The sequence below is a fragment of the Papio anubis genome, chromosome 1 (genome assembly GCF_008728515.1).
Source record: "Papio anubis isolate 15944 chromosome 1, Panubis1.0, whole genome shotgun sequence".
In the NCBI taxonomy this organism is placed as follows: Eukaryota; Metazoa; Chordata; class Mammalia; order Primates; family Cercopithecidae; genus Papio; species Papio anubis.
Window position 1 is genome coordinate 54,254,612 of NC_044976.1, and position 18,354 is coordinate 54,272,965.

At 39.5% G+C, this 18,354-nt stretch overlaps 1 long non-coding RNA gene across 1 annotated transcript in view; it reads right to left on the minus strand.

Annotated features, from left to right (window-relative positions):
- Positions 1–1,824, minus strand: part of LOC108587161 — a 37,594-nt gene extending 35,770 nt beyond the window's left edge. Inside the window, exon 1 of the long non-coding RNA XR_001905387.3 lies at positions 1,333–1,824. This is a non-coding gene — a long non-coding RNA (uncharacterized LOC108587161). The remainder of the gene's footprint in view (positions 1–1,332) is intronic.
- Positions 1,825–18,354: the final 16,530 nt, after the last annotated feature.

Genomic DNA, 18,354 nt, shown 5'->3' on the forward strand with positions numbered 1-18,354 from the left:
GAGTCTAGGGGGTGCAGATTGACCTTAGAGCAGTCTCTGTCCCTGTGCCACAGGTAGCTTCAGCTTTCCCAGGAGTGAGTCCCACATTAGTCTTATGTCTCCCCACATCTTTCAATGGTACTATGGAAGCTCCCTTGACATTAGGCTGAAAGTGAAGAAATTACCATCCCCCACAACACTTCCCTGCCTCTTTTGGATGGAGGTGGAAATCTCCCAGACAGTAACTGCTATCTTCATACATCCTTTGTTTTCTCTACATTCTTATCCTTTCTTACGCTCTTGATCTGCCCGGATCCCAAGAGTCCTGGATCTGGTTCTCTGAATTTCTTTTGGTATCTGCTATCTAACTGTGGGATTACAAAGGACATGAAAGAGACTATCACAGTGGTGTTTCACAATAAAAATAGAGTCCCAACATCCTAAACAATATATACATACTTTTCATATGGTTTCAGGGCTTTAAGTCAATGAATAGAAGCCAGGGCAAGAGTGCTTAGGTTAGACTCATTGATTCAGTTTTCATTAAGTTCCTGCTACATCCCTACATTCTATATTAGTGGACATCAATTAATCCAATAGGGATACAGGGGGTAAATATGTTTGAGCCCTTACATTTTAAAATATGTAAACCATTTATCAGAATACTTTGTGATAAATGCTATAATGGAATAGGGAGGTGTGGGGGAAAGCACTGGTGTCAATGAAGGAAATAAGGAAAAGTCCCAGAAGAAATGATACTTTAAAGGAGACCTGAGGTAGAAAAAATGGGGTAGAGGTGGTTGAGGGCACCCCAAAGGAAAGGATCACCACACATAAAAGTGGATAATTGTAACAGGATGGAGAAAGCAGTTCTCACGGGGGCACCTGATGGAAGATGTGTTTAGAAAAGGTAGCAGGGGTGTGGGGCCTTGATTGCCTCACTCAGGAGGTCCTCTAAGCATACTTCCAAGCCTCCACGTTGCTCATCAGGATTAACTTCAGATCTGTGAAATAGGCAGGAAGCCATGGTGGAGCATCTTTAGTAACTGAGGCATGAGATTATGATAGCCTGGATGAAGGTTGAGGAGCAATGGTGGAAGAGGTAGAATTAGTAAAACTTGAATGTAGCAGAAGGGAGAGGAAAAGTCTAATATGATTAAGGTTCATGGCTTAGGAAATAGAGTGGCTATTTTCAGAGGGAAAAATAACATAGGTGGAAGCAGAGCAAGATGATGAAATAGAAAGTTCCACCAATCATCTCTTACCCCTCAAGGATACCAAGTTAACAGCTATCTACACAGAAAAAAACATCTTTATAAAGAACCAAAAGAGTCAGCTGAGCCCTCTGAGTACCTGGTTTTAACTTCATATTGCTGAAAGAGGCACTGAAGAATTGGCGAAACTGTCCTAAATCACCATCATATCACCTCTCCCCTAGCCCCAGAAACACCTATGTGGTGTGGAGTGTGAGTGCTGAGGGAGGGAGAACAGTAATTGTGAGGCAATGAACTCAGTGATGTTTTGTTAGAGCAGAAAGGAAACCTGAACCAAACTCAGCTGATCCACACCCACGAAGGGAGCATTTAAACCACCCCTAGCCAGAGGAGAATCCCCAATCCCAGAAGTCTGAACTTGACTTCCCACAAACCTTACCACCAAGGGCTTAAGCGGTCTTGGTCTCCAAGTAAACTTGAAAGGCAGTCTAGGCCATAATGACTGCAACCTGTAGGCAAGTAGTAGAGCTGAACTAGGCCCAGAGACAGTGTTCTCTGGGGTACACCACCTACTGAGACACCAGCTGGGGCAGCAAAGGGAGTGCTAGCATCACCCCTCCCCTAATCCCAGGCTGTACAGCTCACAGCTCCAAAAGAGACCCCTTCCTTCCACTTAGGAAGAATGGGGAGGACTTTGTCTTGTACCTTGGATACCAGCTCAGCCATAGAAGGCTAGGGCACCAAAGTCAAGAGGCCCCCTTTCTAGGTCTTAGTCCCCCAGACAACATTTCTAGAGAGACACCCCTGGGCCAGGAGAACCTTGAAGGAAATAACAGTCCTGCCAGCATTCACCACCAGCTAAAGTGCTGAAGGAAAAACCTTTTACCCTAGAATAGTACATCAAACAAAAATATTCTTCAAACATGGAGAAATAAAAACCTTCCCAGACTAATAAAATCTAAGGTATTTCATCAATACCAGACCCATCCTATAAGAAATGCTAAAGGGAATACTTCAATCAGAAAGAAAAAAGACATTAATGAACAGTAAATAATCATCTGAAGGTACAAAACTTACTGGTAATAGTAAGTACACAGAAAAACACTATTATAAACACTAACTATATAAACTACTCTTATGCTAAGTAGAAACACTAATCAAAAATAATGACAACTTCAAGAAACAGTACAATAAGATACAAATAAAAGCAAAAAGTTAAAGTGAGGGGACAAACTTAAGATTAATTTTTAGTTCTCTTTGCTTGCATGTTTATGCAAGCCTTGTGGTGACCTCAAACCAAAAAACATGCAACAGATACACAAAAAATAAGGAAGAAACTAAATTATATCAGAGAAAAATCATCTTCACTAAAGGGAGACAGGAAAGAAAGAAATACCATAGAACAACCAGAAAATACCAAAATGACAGGAGTAAGTCTTTACCAATAATATTGAATGTAAGTGAACTAAACTCTCCAATCAAGAGACAGACTGGCTAAATGGATTAAAAAACAAGACCCATTGATCTGTTGCCTACAAGAAACACTTCACCTATAAAGATACACATAGGCTGAAAATAAAAAGAACAATTTCATGCCAATGGAAACAATAAAACCAGGAGTCACTATACTTACATCAAACAAAAGAGATTTGAAGAAAAACTATAAGAGACAAAGAAGGTCAGTATATAATGATAAAGGGGTCAATTCAGCAAGAGGATATAGCAATTTTAAATATATATGGACTTAAAATAATGGGAGTACCTAGATATATAAGGGAAATATTAGAACTAGAGAGATAGACTTTAATACAGTAATAGTTGGAGACTTCAACACCCTACTTTCAGCATTAGACAGATATTCCAGACAGAAAATCAAAGACTTAATCTGCATTATGTTGCAAATGGATCTGATATTTACAAAACATTTCATCCAAGAGCTGCAAAGTACACATTCATTTCCTCAGCACACAGATCATTCTCAATGATAGACCATGTTAGGTCACAAAACAAGTCACAAAACCTTCAGAAAATTGAAATATCAAGCACCTTATCTGACCACAGTGAAATAAAACTGAAAACAAGAGGAATTTGGGAAACTATACAAATACATAGAAATTAAACAATGTTTCTCATGATGAGTGGGTCAATGAAGAAGTTAAAGAAACTGAAAACCTTCCTGAAACAAATGATAATGGAAACATACCAAAACCTGTGGGATATAGCAAAAGCAGTAATCAGAGGGAAGTTTATAGCTATAAGTCCCTACATCCAAAAGAGGAAAAACTTTAAATGATACATCCTGAATGAGAAAAGAGCAAACCAAATCCAAAATTAGAAGCAATAACAACTAGAGCAGAAATAAGTGAAAAAAATATAAAAGATCAATAAAACAGAAAGTTGGTTTTCTGAGAAGTTAAAAACGAACCTTTAGCTAGACTAAGGAAAAAAGATCCAAATAAATAAAATCAGAAATGAAAAAGGAGACATTACAACTGATACTACAGAAATTCAAAGGATCATTAGTAACTGCCATGAGCAACTATCTGCCAATAAACTGGAAAATCTGAAAGAAATTGATGAATTCCTAGATACATATGACCTACCAAGATTGAACCAGGAAGAAATTCAAAACCTGAATAGACTAACAAGTAACAAGATCAAAGCCATAATAAAACATCTTCCAGTAAAAGAAAAGCCCAGGAGCTGATGGCTTATTGCTGAATTCTGCCAAACATTTAAAGAATAACTAACATCAATTCTACTCAAATTATTCCAAGAAATAGAGAAGGGAATACTTCCAAACTCATTCTATGAGGCTAGTAGTGCCAAAACCAGAGAAACACATATCATAAGAAAACTACAGGCCAATATCTGATGAATATTGATGCAAAAGTCCTAAAAAATATATTGGCAAACAAATTCAACAATACATTAGAAAGACCATTCATCATGACCATGTGAGATTTATCTCTGGGATGCAAAATGGTTCAAGATATGCAAAATAAATAAAATATGATATATCAACAGAAATAGTGATAAAAAACCATATGATCTCTCCAGTTGATGTGGAAAAAGCATTTGATAAGACTTAACCCTTCATAATAAAAACCCTAAAGAAACTGGATATAGAAGGAACCTACCTCAACATAATAAGAGTCATGACAGATCCACAGCTATTATCAATACTGAATGGGGAAAAACTGAAAGCCTTTTCTCTAAAATCTGGAACACAACAAGGATGTCCACTGTCACCACTGTTATTCAACATATTCCTAGAAGTCCTAGCTAGAGCAATCAGACAAGAGAAAGGCATAAAGGACATGGAAATTGGAAAGGAAAAAGTCAAATTATCCTTGTTTGCTGATGAAAAACCTAAAGACTTCACAAGAAAACTTATGACTGAAATCTGGTAAAGTTGCAAGATGTAGAATCCCACATACAAAAATCAGTAGCATTTTTATATGCCAACAATGAACAACGTAAAAATTTGAAAAGCAATTGCATTTATTATAGCCACTCATAAGATTAAATACCTGGAAATTATCTTAACCAAATAAGTGAAAAATCTCTATAATGAAAACTATAAAACACCAATGAAGAAAATTTAAAGAGGACACACACAAAAAAGTGGAAAAATACTCTGTTCATGGATTGCAAGAATCAATATTGTTAAAATGTTCATACTTCCCAAAGCAATCTACAGATTCAATGCAATCCCTGTCAAAATACCAATGACATTCTTCATGAAAAAAGAAAAAAAATCCTAAGATTTACATGGAATCACAAAAGACCCAGAATAGCCAAAGCTATCCTAAGCAAAAAGGACAAAACTGAAGGAACCACATAACTTGACTTCAAAATTATACCACAGAGCTTTAGTAAACAAAACAGCATGGTAGCGGCATAAAAACAGACATAGACCAATAGATCAGAATAGAGAGCCCAGAAACAATTCTACACGCCTATGGTAAACTCATTTTTGAAAAAGATGCCAAGAATACATGCTAGGAAAAAGACAGTCTCTTCAATAAATGGTGCTGGGAAAACTGGATATCCATATGCAAAAGAATGGAACTACTCCCCTATCTCTCACCATATACAAAAAATGAAAATCAAAATGAGTTACATACTTAAATCAAAGCCTTCAGACTATGAAACTACTACAGACTATGAAAACATTGGGGAAAATCTCCAGGACATCGGTCAGGGCAAAGACTTCTTGAGCACTATTCCACAAGCACAGACAACCAAAGCAAAGATGGACAAATGGGATTACATTAAATTAAAAGGCTTCTGCACAGCAAATGATACAATCAAAGGGAAGAGACAACCCACAGAATGAGAATATACTTGCAAACTACTCCTCTGACAAGATTAATAACCAGAATATATAAGGAACTCAACTTCTAGAAAAAAAGCTAAACTGATCAAAAGATGGGCAAAAGATTTGAATTAGACATTTCTCAACAGACAAAAGGTCAAACAGGCATAGAAAAAGGTGCTCAACATCATTGATTAGAGAAATGTAAATGAAAACTATGAGATGTCATCTCACCCCAGTTAAAATGGCTTATATCCAAAAGAAAGGCAATAACAAATGCTGGTGAGGATGTGTAGAAAAGGGAATACTTGTACACTATTAGCAGGAATGTAAATTAATACAACTACTATGGAAAGCAGTTTGGAGGTCCCTCAAAAAACTAAAAGTTTAACTATCATATGATTTAGCAATCTCATTGCTGGTTATATACCCAAAAGAAAGGAAATCAGTATAGAGTATAGATAAGAGAAACTATGAGCATTGGTCGGAGGAGCAATATCAAGAATTAGCTTCAAAGAGTAAACCCATTGTAAGAATAGGAATTGAATTAAAGCGTTGGGACTGACATGCCAGGCTGAGGTCCCTGACCAGACCAGCCAACTATGGTTCCTATGCCTATCAAATCTCTCCCAATAATCTTTATGTACTAGAAAAAAAAGACTTTCATTTGGTTTCTATCCATCACACCTCTACTCCTGCCCACAAATAATTCTTGATGCATCCCTGTCAGTTGTCTATCCTCCCTTACTTCTGATGGCAGGGGCACATGCTTCTGGATTCTGCCCTTTGCCTTATAGAGAGCTCTCTGACTGCTATGTTTTATTTCAATATTGAGTGTATCTGATGTTTACTAAAATACTGCTCGGTGAGTGGTAAAAATAAAGAAGCACTGTCCATGCTTTTTGATGCACACAAACATTAGGAAAAGTTAAATGTCTGTATGATTCTATAAAGTTCCAAGAGATTCTTTGATTACTCGTCACTTATTGAAACTGTTGGTAGTGAAAAAACAAAAAAAACCCTTTTTTCCAGTCTTTGGAAGAGGCTGTGACTCAGTCATTGTAGAGTTACTCTGAGAACCAAGCAGTTCATCAATTTCAGGATATTGAGGACAAGTCAGAGGTAAGAGCCAAAAAAAAGAGGTAAATGGACTGCAAATACTACCTAGGAGGCAAGACGAGTGACCAAGGATGTGAAACCAAGGCCAGTTGTCAAGGGTCAGTGGTTACAGGTCATATCCTAAGTCAGGAGGCATTGTATCATAGTTGAAATATGATATCTCAAGGCAGTAAGGACTTGGCTGATATTAGGGTCACAAGATGCCAAGGTGGCTAAGAGTTGTAACAAGAGTTGACAAGTTATGGACAAAAGTTAACTTAAGAATATTAATGTGGAGCACTTTAGAATAGTGTCAAGAGTAAGACTTGGATATCTGATGAATTTCTCCTAAGCTCTAAAATCACACATACAGCCACAGACTCTATCTCCCCTTTATTGTCTACCACCTCATACATGGCCAAACCCAGAGCCATAGGCATAAACTGAGGGAAATGTACTGCTGCATAAGTGATAGGTCTGAGCTATCTGTTTATTAGCTTGTTTGAGCCTTCCAGTTCCACCCATGTTTGATCTTTAATGTACCATTTCAATATTTTGATGGAGTGTTGCTGGGCCCATCTGACCTTATGACTTGGTGGGTCTGGCAGGATTCAGCTCATGATGGGGAGTGTGGGGGTACTATAACATTAAATTCTGTGGTAGTTGAGGGCAGTTTGAAGGACTAACTGGTGATAGTACAAAAATACCCACTCTTCTGTTTCTACTTCTATCAAAGAAAACCTTTTTCAGGATATGAAATAGTTATGAGGGCATAAAGTTAGGAGAAAAGATCAACTAGATTATAAACTATCAAGTTATTTCTACTTTTTCTAGGCTCAGAAGAGCACATCTGAAAGTAACTTAAAAATTTATAGGTTTGACATAAGAATACTTCTGTTAATCAGAGAAAGAATAGGATGCAAGAGTAGAAAATATGCAACTTTTGTAAAAGGAGAAGGTAGGGTTTTGAAAGTTATAGATCAGTGAGCTTAATGTCAACTCCTAGTAAATTCTAGAAAAGATTACTAAGCAGATGGAGAAGTAATAAAGCAGCACTATCTATGAGGAACTATGTTAAATACCTTACTATGTGAATTCCTTTTAAAAAGTTCTAAATTGGTAAAATAAAAAGTTGTACAGTTATCCATTAGAGATGACATAGCATGGCTCAAAAAAGCTAATGTGGGCCTGAGGAATAACAGTGAATGTATACTGTCCATTCCAGGGGCTGTATGGTGATTGTCATCCCAGGACTTGCCATCAATTCCACACATTTTTCCCCCAGTGGAAACTTCTATCATAGGGTTTGCCAGATCATATGGCCCAAGCAACAGGGCTGATTGCATCATGGCCTGGACAAGCATCTGTTGTTTTTGGTTTTTTTCTTCTGCTCTGGGTCTGGTCAAGGCTGTCAGGCTTTCACGTCACCTGGGACGTAAGCCAGAGCAGCTCCCCTGTGTGTGGGATCAGCTTCCTCCAGAACCTGAGACCCATCAGGCATTGTGCTTCCTCCGTGGCAGGAGATATAAGTGGCAGCAATTTGTTTTTTAACTTTAGAGGAAATTCGAGAATACCTTTGACCATTGGACCTCTAAATATTTTATGGATATGGCAAACCTTTTAATATTCTGGAGTATATGTGTCTTACCAAGGCTGCCAGTATGCTGGCTACCTCTTGCTCAAGTGGATCAATCAACAGAAGTTCATTGATGTAATAGATCATTGTAATGTTCTACGGGGTATCCAGATGGTCCAGACAACTTTAAGCTATTATGAGATAAGGCAGAAAAGTTAACTTAGGCCTGGGGATAACAGTGAATGTATATTGTTCATTCCATCTGGCTAACAGGAAAGCCCTCATTGCATATTTTAGTGACGCTAGCGTTCTACTCACTGGCACATTTTCTACTGCCTTCATAAATTTGCCCTCAGCATCTTCCTATAGGACACATCTGTTGGGGTTTCCAGTCATATACATTATATACCCTTCAGCAAGTCTGTTTCTAAGCTTTTTAATACCTTCTTTTGCCATTTAAGCACAGCATTTTTTTGCATTTAAGCTTTGCTGAGTATGAGCTACAACATTCATGCTTCTAGAAGCCATCACAATAGCAGATTCATACCATTTCCTGAGATCCTTGGCAGGCTGTTAAGTCCTGCATCTTAGGAGATTGTGCCCCAAATCAGTAAACTTTTTATTTACCCTCTTTGATCAACCATGTCAGAAGTCAGTTCTCCATGCATTCTCCTATCCTTTGCTGGTAACATACTGGCTAGGAGAAGACTTCCTATCCATGTTTCCAGATATGATTAGGCTTAGTTATAGCATAACCTAAGCTTGGTCACCAGGAGGACAGAAGACGTGCAGTTAGGTCACACAATCTCTGCAATTCTTACAGCACTTTATTTGGCAAGAGGATGTGTGCTAGTTCTTAGTAAGCAGGGGAAGGCCCCATATGCAAGCCCAGAAGATTCACATAGGTTAGGGGACCAAAATCTTCAGAGGTATCAACCCAAATGCATCTATATTCCATGTATTATGTTCAAGACTATAAATATCAAATGGGATCATAAATACAATGGGGAGAAAATAAGGGGCACCTGGGACAAGTGCCACAATGGTAAACATTTCTGCAGTATCCTTATTTGTTGTGGGTATGTGTGTTTATAAAATGATAATTGGTCAGAGAAGCAAGATAGATCAGGCCACTGAGCAAATAGATCAGGCTACTGAGCAAAATAGTCACTGTTCTAGAATCAAAGCACATCCCCTTTTGCCCCATGCCACTCCTGAACACTTCTGGGCACTGGACTCTGCCTAGATCTATAGCCCACTTCTTCCTGCCTTACTTGGCAACCATCCAGGGGCTTATCCCTCAGGTTGACTACAAGACTGCTCCCAGTCCTGATCCCTGTTGGCTAGCTCTGTCTAGAGGCTTTCATATCAGGGTGACAGATGTACAGATAAACCTATGCTATTGCTATCACTGCTGGTAAGGAGTGGCTGCAGAAGAGACTTTCAGACTTAGAGCAGCTAATCAGGTCTCATCACCACCACTGACTGCCCATGTGTTCTCTTGGGAGTTACCAAACCTCTTATAGCACCTCCGTTAAACAGGAATACAATCCCCACAAACGGCAAGTGTATTCAACACAAGAATAGGTGAAATAACATTTCTATGATGCGTAGATTCTATGTATTGGTCAATGTCACAATAGATGACACACGTTGATTAGGATGAGTTTGACAGTTGATTTACAGTTGGCTATTTTAGAGATGTAGCAGTAAAGGAACCATAAGGCATAGTCCAACTTGGGGCTTGGGTCAGGTAAAGAAGGAGGGAATGGGAGTAGTTCTTAGAAACTTGAAGGAGAGATTGTAGAGAAGAGGAATACAGCCAGCCTGAGGCAATTTCACAGGGAAGGAGTTAAAGTACACTGAACGTCACTCCTTTTTTCCTGTCTGGTCCTCCATTGGCTGAACTCAGCCAGATGTCAAAGAGCAGGGGAGCACACTGATGTGGTTCATATAAGTCAGTCTCTTGGGCAGAGAGCAAAACAGGAAGGCAGGGAGTGGATCTGAAAGGGCAAACAGAAGCTGCTTTGCACAGTTGCAGCTTGGGCAGAAGAAAATGGCAACTGTGTGTTAGAATTCATTCAAGTAAAACTCTGGTTGCTAATAGAAGTGTCAACCATTTAACAGTCCAAAATAAGAACACATTTTCTTAAGATTTAGTATCCTCTAAACATTGGGCATTATGTTAAATGGAAACTCCTATTAGGTCACCATTCTCTCAACAGTTTTTATGTTATAGGTATCAGCCTTTCTCATTCTCACTTGAGACTCAGTGGCTTGTCCAGGTCATGTAGCTAAACAGTAAGTCAACTCAGACCCAGATTCTGTCCGACTCCACAACCCATGCTCTCTCCATTATAACATGAAACTTCACTAAGATGTAAATATACACAAAACTGGCCCTTTAAAAGATAAACAGCCCTATTGGGCAAGCTTGTTTGGAATTGGGAAGGTTAACAGAGGTAACTTCAACATGTGGGAAATAAGCTGATGAGAAAGGAAATCCTGTTCTTGTCTTGGCCCTATAAAGAAAACATTGAGCAAAATGCTGACACAGCTAACCTCCCAGAAAACCCCACAGACTGACTTCTGCCTAACAGGGCCTAGATTCATGTGGTCAAGCGCATTTTGTAGTGGGTTATGTGGTTGTTTCCCTAGGTCACATGAAACTGAACCACATGAAATCACCAACACCCTATTCTCTTTACTGACAATTTTTCCTTTGATTCACCTTCCTAAATTTCCACTTATGTTACAGGTTACCAGCCACACAAGCAGGCTCACAGTAAAAACTGTACGATAGCCAAGGGCAAAATGAGAAAGATAAATTTTTGTTGAGTATTTTTTGTCAGGAAATATGCTGGGTACTTTTTACATTAAACAAACACTCAACTCTTTCTATGTACAACCACTTCAATCTTTAAGCTCTGTTGGCTTCATTTTACATAAGATGTAACTCAGAGGTTTAAGCGATTTTCTTAAAGTCACACACAGGGCCTAAAAAAATATGTGGATAGAATTTTTACCCAGTTCTTCTAGAAACTTTAGACATCTAGCCTGAGGCTAAAGATTCTGTGCTAACAATTTGCTGGGGAATAAAATTCTAAGGAAATAGGAGTTGGAGGAAAGGGAAGAGACAAGGAAAAAGGAATGGGGAAGAGACAAGGAAAAAGGAATGGGGGAGAGGGAGATCAGCGTAACCATGCATTTTGGGTTACCACAGCTTGGCAACAAGCCAATTACCTAGTCTTTCTGGGCATCTTTAGAGGGACCCTATGAAGCTGCTATGTCTCCACACTGGAAGAAAGAATTTGTTCACCACCTTGCACTGGGCAGATATGGCTCTACTGGACACTTCTAGGTTGTTCAACTGAGGAAGTTAGCTCATCTGAACTGTGATACAAAAACCCCAGGGCAGAAGGCAAGGGGCACTGGTATGGGCTGTCAGGTAGGCACTGGCAGGGCACGTCCTTGAGGGACCCAAGGGATTAGGAGCAATCGACTCTGCTCCTAGTAGTCTCCACAAGCCCCTGTTAATAACACCAGAAGCTGCAGAGATGAGGGTCTGAGATCATGCCAATAATGCCAGCCCTCTCTAGGACTGAGCTATTCAGAAAGCTGGGTGAGGCTAGACCCTGTAGGGGCCATAATCTAAATCTCCTACAATTGAGGAACACAGATCTGTTTTTCCTTCTTACCCTTGAATTATTCCCAAAATGTTTTAACCAAAAAGTCAATATAGAAAGGATGGATTGATTGGAACATTATATCATTATATCATTTAGGTTTTGAAGGTCAGGTGCCATTTCTTAATATCTAATGTTTTCCTTGGGAAAATTTCAAAACTATGAAGCTAATTCTTCTCATTGTAGAAACTCTAGAAAATGTTTGGAAGATATATAAAAGTAATAGGAAGAAACAAAAACCACATGTATAATACCTAGAAATAGCCATTGACAGTATTATGTACATGTCCACATAAAGGCATCATATAAATGTTGAGCAAAAAAGGAATTAAAATTACATATGAACAGTGTATCATCTCATTTTAAGGATTTTTTTTTATTGTGGCAAAATGTGTGTAAGTTTCCATTTTAACTATGAAGAGCACAATTTGGTAGCAGTAACAGCCCTTCAACTGTTATCTATCCCCATTGTGTGGGTCACAAGTGGGAGTCCAACAGCATACCTCTGGGAAATCCCATGCCCATGATAGCTGTAAAAGGCTAAGTTCAGCAACCAAAGCCTGATAATAAAGTGATGAGGGCTCAGGGATGCAGAACCAGCAGCTAGGAGTCTGTTGAGGTGCATGACAAGGTTCAAGAAATGTGGAAGGGACACGACATCTGCTGTGCTTCTGTGGTATCCCCAGAGAATAAGAAAAGGATCTCTTGCTTAAACCACAGACCAGAGGTCTATAAGCCTATGGTTTAGTGTCTACCATGGGAAGAAAGGTCTTTTCCTGTAACATATAGTCATCTGCCTCCATGGTAAAGCCCACGCTCCCCAGATTCCCTTCTGAAATGGGCCTGAGTCTTTAGATAATGAGAATCTGGATTGCTCTATGAGGCAAGTACCCTAGGCCTCCCCAGGTGCAAGCTGAACAGGAGGGAAACAAGGATGGGTAGGGTGGAGGGAGGTGTTGACTATCAGTTACAACCTGGGGACTACCTGTAATAGAAGAGATTGGATCTTGATTCATTAATTCCACCTGTACTAAGTCTTGTGAAGACTGCAGTGAGTAACCTCAAAGGCTGAAATGGAGGAGAAATGGTGATGGGCATGACTGGTGGAAAGGACGGACGATATTAGATGTTTCTTGTTCTGCCTCCTGTCTTCTTGGCTTTCCTTTCATTTCACCCATTAGCTCTCAACACCTCCTGTTGCCTGCTTTCTCTGCTTTCTGCCCTAGGTCTTCCCTGGCACCTCAGAGTTAGGTCGATGCGTACTTACTCAATGCTCATGCTTAGGCTGACCTGGACATAGAGGGGGGTGATACCCATGAGAGTAGGCCTTCACCAGTGAAGAATGGAGTCCGTGGTTATATCCTCCCTTGCCCCCTAGTTCCATCTATTGAGTGGATCATTCTGAGGCACATTCTATACAGCTCCTCAGAGGTCCCAGTGGGATTGAGCCCTGGCTGTTCAGTGATGAAATGGAGGGTGCATCCTTGCACTGGCTTTCCTCTTTTTCTGTCTTAGTGTTTCTATCTCCACAACTCCTCTCTTTCTTGAAATAACTTTCCCAAGTAAATTGCATGCTAGCAAGCCCTTATCTGAGTCTATGCTTTCTAGGAGAACTCAGGCTAAGATAAGTAGTATATATCCAACTCTGAATATCATAAGCCTTTCTATATCAGTATAAAGTACATAAACATTTCTAATGGCTGTAACATAAGGCAGACTCTCAAGCCACACTGCCTGTCAAATGACTTAAGTAACCTTGGACAAATCATTTAACTTTTTAATGTCAGTCTTTTTTTTTTTTTTTGAGATGGAGTTTCCCTCTTGCTGCCCAGGCTGGAGTGCAATGGCACTATCTCGGCTCACTGCCAACTCTGTCTCCCAGGTACAAGTGATTGTCCTGTCTCAGCCTTCCAAGTAGCTCTGATTACAGGCATGCATCACCACTCCCAGCTAATTTTTTTGTATTTAGTGGAGACGGGGTTTCACCATGTTAGTCAGGCTGGTCGGGAACTCCTGACCTCAGGAGATCCACCTGCGTCGGCCTCCCAAAGTGCTGGGATTATAGGTATGAGCCACTGCTCCCAGCTGATGTCAATTTTCTTATATATATAAAATGGATCACAGTAATAATCCTCATAGTGTTTGAGAATGTTAATTCAGATTAAATGCTTTAAACTTTTCTGGCACAGAATTGCTAACACTTACATTGTGCTTTCTATTATTTTTATAGCAAATTGGCTCAATAGTTTTTCTACTCTTTCCACAATTTTTTCACAGTGAAACAATGCACTGGGTGAACCATATTGGCATAAATTGGGTCTGCCAATAATGTTCGCTGAGTGAACAAATCATATCTGAAATGCAGATATGATTTACACAGTATTTCCTTAGGATAGATTTCTAGAAGTAGAATTTCTGGGTCCAAATATCTCATGCCTGTTGCTACCGTAAGCATTTAACACCCTTTCTTATAATGGCCTATTTTTGCCTGTGACCCGTAAGATGAAAGTTCTTGAGGTAGGAGCCAGGCCTTTTTGTTCTTCATTGAATGCTTAGCACTTGATAAATTAAGGACCCCTTCTTTGTGCCAGACCATATATTAAATGAATAAACGCACATAAGGTATTATATATATATTTCTAAAGTGTTTTCCAGAATAGGTGGCATATCTAATATATTTTTAGTGAGCTTGTAAAGTATAATAAAAATATAACTATATTGATGAAGACATGGAAGACATTTCATTAGAAACTCATACAAGACAGACATAGGATCTGAGTTTCCAAGAGCTGACACTCAGAATGTATTACTGTAATATAAACTTACTCATCTACCCCATTAAAAAACAGACAGATTTCATTTTGCAACTGTGTCAATACCATGGGGCAGAAATGGATCCCATAAGAAAACAAACATTTGGCCTTCATAATTAAAAGTCAATATTAGACGAAGACCCCAAATAGGCCAGGCAATCACCTGCCCCCTCTGAGCTCACACCTTGAGGATTCCTCCCTTATATACTGTGGGAGAAACAGCTGCTTTGCCAAAGCTCACCTGGTTAGAATTTTTCATGGAGCGTGACTTTCAGAAAAAAGCCCAGTCAAGCAAAACTGTGCAAATTAATTTGGGTTTATGTTACCAAGTGTGTATTCTGACTGGTTGTCTGCAAAGGGGTCTGAAAGAAAATTGAAACATTAAGTGTCATATAAACAGAAAAAGTGACCACTTTGGAAGCAATAAAATTAGTACCTTCTGGCAAATTAAACTCAGTTACACAAGGATATTAAGTATAAACACAATGGATTGAATCAGACACAATATAAACAGCTACTAATTTGGAGATTGGTAGGATTTTAAAAACATCTTAAATTATTACTGAGCATTTGTATCCTATCATGATGGGTACTAGAGACATGGGGATAATGATTCATTCTCTATCAGGATTATATAGTTACAATATAATGCATATAAAACAAATTGCAATGGGAACACACACTAAAGCAATTCATTTTGCTTGTCATGAGTGGGGAGCGGTTATGGAAATCTTTTATTTCCAGGTATAAATGCAGACACAATGAATCATCCTGGTCTTTGAGATTCAAAGTTTCTTAGCTTAAACTTCTGTCTCACAAGATGAGAAACTCACTGCCCTTCTAAACTTGAGATTCTTGAATGCGAGGGTTCCGAAGAGGTTTATATTTTTCCTGGTTACAATGGCTATGGGTTCCTGATTCTAATGAATTAGACCATTTCATCAATGCCTGGCCCTCACACGTTTTCTTCACATTGCATCATTCCTACACTGAAAACCTGCTTCACTCCTGTAAAGAGGACTGACCAGCTATCCAGCATCAGACTTTTCCTAAATGACTGGAAAAGAGAAGGGTCTCAAACTGTAGTGTCAAATCAAGTTTAGCCTAAAGCTTCCTCCTTACATATTTTAATTTCAGCCTAAATGTTTGTCTGCACATCATGAACTGTAACCTAAATAGTTGTAAATAGACTGTATCCTACTCTTGTGACAGTCACCAAGTTTTGGCCAATCTAAAAGGTGGCCAACTGTTCAAACCTTGTTCAAAATAAGGCAAACGCTGAGCTGTAACCAATCCAGCCATTTCTGTAAGTCGCTTTCCTTTTTCTGACCATAAATCTACCATAGGGCTGTACTGGGGTCTCTGAGCCTACTCTAGCTCAGGAGGCTGCCCAATTCACAAATTGTTCTTTGTTCAATTAAACTCTTAATTTAGCTCAAGTTTTTAACAGTAGCAATCACAACACCAGCTCAAGTATTTAAGTATTCTTATTCTTCTGTCTTGTGTCCATTTGGCCACTAGGAGTTTGACTGTTTTTTACTCTCTTTTTGAGTCTACTTCTCACTGTTGTATGCCCTAGACTCCCAATTCTTGTAGGTAAATAACCCCATATTAAGACTTATTTCGCTTTTTATAGATTTGAGGGGTCATCATTGTAGTGTCTTAAATGTAGAGGGGGCATGATTTGTTTCAGATAATGGCATAACAGGACAAATGGCAGGGACATGGAGATCTGAAATAATTCTTTTCAAGCCCTAAATCTAGTCTGAAATCTATAACCAGGCATGCATTGGCAACAGCTGAGCCTCGGTGTCCTCAAATTAAAAATGGGGACATGATAAGCTATCTCACAAAGTTGTCATTTTACCAGATAAAATGGTATCTGGGCAGGGGCAGATTCATCAACAGGGATAAAACCTTGAGATTTTAGGAAAAGATTGAAACAATCTGGCAAGCTGTGGGCCAATGAGGCCCATAGACAAATGGAGTTTTGTGTTTGTTTCTTGGCATACTCACACTTTAAATTAGTTATAGACATTTGAAAAATTAGAATACTTCCCACAGAAGTTTGGGCATTCAGCATTTTGAAAGGTCAGAAGATCTAAAAAGCTGGTCCTGCCAGTTTTCTCCCTGCCAACAATTGGCCAGGCCTGTACTACTAGCTGTCTGGGTGGCTTTACTCCTTTCTGTTGACACCCCAGCAGCTTTTAGGGCTGTGCTCCTACCATGTGTGCAATTCCAAGGATCTTGTTATGGAAGGCAGATACCGAAATATCTGGTCCAATGAAAATTCATACAGTCATGAAAATAGAAGGACCAAACCACTGAAACTGGGATTCTCATGGGACTTTGAAATATATGGTTGCTGGAATAGTGTCACGGTAGCGGGTAAAGGGCAATAAAGGTAGGTAGGGATGGGATAGAGAGAGACTAAACATTTAAGTTCGGATGAAACTCAGCAATACTGCAACACAGTCACTCAGACTTAGCTCACCTATTCGGTGCAGGCTTTACAGCAACAAGAGCTGTAGTTCAGTTTCTAGGACTCTAAGTTCCTTCTTGACCTGTTTCCTCTTATCTTATCAAAACAGTTTCAGCAGCTAGAGAATGCAGGTAGGTAGAGGCCCCTCTGTTGGCTGATTCCTTCCATATGTGGGTTATTTCATTTTCCAAGGGGCCCTAGGGTTTAGCAAAACTACTTGTCCAGTGTAATCACCTATAAGCTAGTATAAACTCAAGCTTTGCTGCAATTTATTAGTCACTGACATGCCAAGAGGAAAAAAACGGTTGAAAAAAACTAAGAAAACAGCCATTTGAGATTCTAATCTAAGGTTCATTTGAGCATGTTTGGGATTTAAAAATATTAGATCTATTTCTATCAGCATCCATGCAACACCCTACACAGAGTGATATTTTAAAGCCAATTTGGCTTCAGTGAGCCCACATTTCCAAAACAACCCCAAATGGGTTTTAGCAGCCAGCCTCTGATCCCCAGCAATATCGGTGTTTGAAGCCCTCTAATGAGGAATCAGGGCATCAGGCCTGTCTTAATGTTGCTCTGTAAATTCTGAATGGCACAGAGCATCTTTTAAAAGTAGAAAGCTGGTACGCTCTAGAGCAGATGAATGTCTTTCTTGAAAACTAAGTAGTCATCACATTAGTGCTGAGTAGTTTCTTAAAAATCTTCCTTTTAAAAAGTAGGGAGGTGTAGGCCCAGAGAAGAAATTTCATTCAGCAAGCTGAGCCCTTACTGCTTGTGGCACTGTGACACAGTGGGAGAAGAACTCTCGCCTTCATGGAGCTTAGAGACTGGCAGATGAGTCATACATGATAAATAAGTGTAAGACAAGGGCTAGGATCAGTACCATAAAAAAACTATATCAGACATGTTTGATCCGAGATGGTGGAAGGTCCCAGAGGAAGTGACAACTAAGCAGAGATCTTAAGGACATGGGAAGCAAGTAGACAAAGCAAGTGGGAGGCAGATGAGTGACCTGCCAGGGGGTAAAGAGTTAGGGGTTCTGGCTTCTGGGCAGTGGTGGAAGGAATGCCCTGTGCCAAGTTCTTTATTCTTACTCTCCCACACTTATGCTCCTCCAAACTAGCTTTAGAATGTTGCTACTCCCACCTCTAATTATCTTTCTGTGCCATGCACTATCCCAGGCTC